Below are 3,688 nucleotides of genomic sequence, written 5' to 3'. Positions count from 1 at the left end.
AGCCATGCATCGACCCAAACACTAACAGAATCTCCACACCCTACTCTCCATTTAGCTCCTCTCATCAACACATCCTTGCCTTTCAAGATGCTTTGCCAATTGTAGGATCCAGATATTGAACTTGAAGCTTCCATAATAGACCAATTTGGAAAAAACTTAGGCTTGAAAATACGATAAAAAAGAGAATGCTTTTCATGCAAAAGTCACCAAGCTTGTTTAGCTAGGAGTGCATTATTGAAGAGAGCTAAATCCTTGAAACCCATGCCTCCTTTTTTTTGTTTGGCAGAGAGTTTCCCATTTAACCCAGTGAATTTTCTGCTAGTTACCTCTTTATCCCCACCAACACTTTCTTATTAGGCTCTCAATTTCATTGTAAAGACCCAAAGGAATTTTGAAACAGCTTATCGTGTAAGTAGGGATATCTTGGACAACAGCTTTAATCAGGATCTCCCTCCCTACTTGAGATAATAGCTTTTTTTCCCAGTCTTGTAATTTCCTCCACACCTTTTCCTTGATATAATTGAAACTATCCTTCTTACTCCTACCCACAAAGAAGGGTAAAACCAGATAGTTCTCATATTGTTTTATTTCTGGAACTCCCAAAGCATGCTTGATGTGTTCTCTCATCTCTTCTATAATAGATTTACTGAAAAAGATTGTTGTTTTACTTTTGTTGATTTTTGACTGGAGCATCTACCATAAACATCCAGTATATCAAGAATTTTTTGACATTCCTGCACAAAAGCCCTGCAAAAAAATATACTATCATCTGTAAAGAGAAGGTGGGTTATTCTTGGGTTATTTCTACATACAGTAACTTAAGAAATAAGACCATGTAAACCCTCTGTGCATAATAAGAAGAGGAAAGGAGATAGAATGTCTCATTGTCTGTTAAAACCCAACATTCTCATTACCATCTTCAAGTAAGACCTTTCAACTCTATCATAGGTTTTGCCCATATTAAGCTTTGTGACCATGTAATCATCTTTCCCTTTGTGCTTTTGCATATTGTGAAGAGACTCAAAAGCTACCAAAATATTATCAGAAATAAGTCTACTTTCGGTGAATGCACTCTGGTGCTCAATGATAATTTTTGGTAAAACTTTTTTTGTCTATTGGCTAAAACCTTCGAAAAGATTTTGTAAAGAACATTGTAGAGGCTAACAGGTCTAAATTCAGACATGAGTTTTAGGCTTTTAACCTTAGGGATGAGAGTAATGAAAGTGTCATTAAGGTGAGCTGGGAAAGTAGCAGAATTAAGAAAATAAAGGACAGATTGAGATACATCATCACCTAGTAAATTCCAAAAAGTTTGATAGAAGAGAAGGACATACCATTCGGTCTTAGAGCTTTGAGCAGGGACATTTGTTTAATTGCTTCCTGAACTTCCCAAGCCATGAGCAGATAAGATAATTGAGTATTTATCTCCTTCGTAATGATATGGTGGATGAAATTGATTGAACCGTTAGGCTAGTTAAGGGTATTGAAGTGAAAAGCTCTCTATAAAAATCCCCCAGTGTATTAGCCATTTCCTTCAAGTTTGAACACCACTTGCCATTTGAATTCCTTATTTTGTAGATAGAATTTTTTTGAAGCCTTTGTGTAGCCCGACTATGAAAATATTTTGAATTCTTATCTCCATGTATAGCCCACAATGAGATGAATAGAAAATTAAGATACTAAACCCAAAAAAAGAGCTCCATGTGCATGCATATGCGTGGAGAGGCGAGGCTAGTGTAAGTTACTATTTACCTTAATTTTTTTTTTTTTAAAAATACAGTAATTTTTTTAATGGAGAATACAATCCTCTTTATTTCCTTTAAACGATTAAAATGGTAAATGAGTTAAGAGCACTAGCATCAGGTGTGTCAAATGCCAAATATTTGGCATTTAGTACATCAAACACCAAAAAACCACTCTCATCAGGTGTTTTAAATGCCAAAATATTTGGCATGGATGAACGGTATAATCTCAAATTTGAAAGCGTACTATTCATGAATGACAAAACTTTTATTATTTTTTTTTATTAACGGTGGGCCTAGACAGATGTGGGAATTTTTTTTCCCTTTTTTTAATCAACTTTTCCCTATCTCCTCTCTCCTCTCACACCTCTGAAGCTCTCTCTCCTGTCTACCTTTGTCTCTTCCTCTTTGCTCTCATTCTCTTCCTCTCTCATCCTCAATCTACTCCGCTGACCTCGAGCCACTGCCGTGTCGACGATCTCACTTGAAGCTGCTGATCTCGCCAAGAGTTGTCTCGCTTGAAGTCGCCGATCTCACCTAGGGCTGCCAATTTCGCCTGGAACTACCGATCTCGCTTGGTGCCGCCTTGCCTAGAGCCATCGACCTTTCCTTTCTCCATCTCGTCGATCTCTCTTTCTCTTGGTGTTTGTGGCAATGTTTGTAATAGTGGTTGGTTGATTTTGGTTAGTAGTAGTGGCTTGTAACAATGGTGGGATGTGGTGGTGGGTTTGTAACAGTGGTTGGTTGTGGTGGGGTGGGTTGTGGTGGGGGTGGTAGTGAGTTGGGTAGGAGTAGCAGTGGCTAGTTTTTTTTAATGTTATTTTAATATTTCTATATATTATTTTAACATATAGAATTAAAGGATAAAATATATGTTGTATTGTAAATTGTAAAATGATGTGTTAAAATAATAAAGTAACTTTTTTAATAAGTTAAAATGACTATTTTTACAATTCCTAATCTTAATGCTCCAAAAGAGCTTGTATATGGTGTAGTGGCACATATGCCGAGTCAGTCACATTGTGGGGCTCACCTATGTATGAGAGACTTAGCATATATGCCGGGTACACCGTATAATTTTCGTAAAAGAGAAGTAGGTAATTGCAATAAATTCTAAGAGTTTCTCAAAATTTTCTTTTTTGATAGGATCAAATAATTTTTTCTCCCATTAAAAAAAAAAAAAACAAATTCATTTTTTTCAACTCTCTTGATTAGAATTTATATTTCGTACCGTCACTCTCACTGTCAGGGGGTATGGCCGGGTCGGCGTGAACCAAAAACTCCCTTCAAATTCAAAGCGACAGCCACAGAGACAGAGAGTGCCGAAGCTGCTCTTCTACTGTGGTTGTCTAAGGGCTTCCACAAGGATTCTTCCAATACCTAATCGAAACAGAAGTAGCGAATCCGCCATGGCCACCAACAGCAACTTCCTTTTTCTTCTTCTTTTGCTCTTCAACTTTCATTTCCTTCTCTCTTTCTCCGATGGTCAGTTCTCTCTCAGTGGTTGGTTGTGGTGGGGTGGGTTGTGGTGGGGGTGGTAGTGAGTTGGGTGGGAGTAGCAGTGGCTAGTTTTTTTTAATGTTATTTTAATATTTCTATATATTATTTTAACGTATAGAATTAAAGGATAGAATATATGTTGTATTGTAAATTATAAAATGATGTGTTAAAATAATAAAGTAACTTTTTTGATAAGTTAAGATGACTATTTTTACAATTCCTAATCTTAATGCTCCAAAAGAGCTTGTACATGGTGTAGTGGCACATATGCCGAGTCAGTCACACTGTGGGGCCCACCTATGTATGAGAGACTTAGCATATATGCCGGGTACAACTTATAATTTTCGTAAAAGAGAAGTTGGTAATTGCAATAAATTCTAAGAGTTTCTCAAAATTTTCTTTTTTGATAGGATCAAATAATTTTTTCTCCCATTAAAAAAAAAAAA

Source organism: Quercus suber, unplaced genomic scaffold (genome assembly GCF_002906115.3).
Source record: "Quercus suber isolate HL8 unplaced genomic scaffold, Cork oak 2.0 scaffold_852, whole genome shotgun sequence".
Taxonomy (NCBI): Eukaryota; Viridiplantae; Streptophyta; class Magnoliopsida; order Fagales; family Fagaceae; genus Quercus; species Quercus suber.
The sequence above is the reverse complement of the archived record's forward strand: the minus strand, read 5'-3'. Positions refer to the sequence as shown.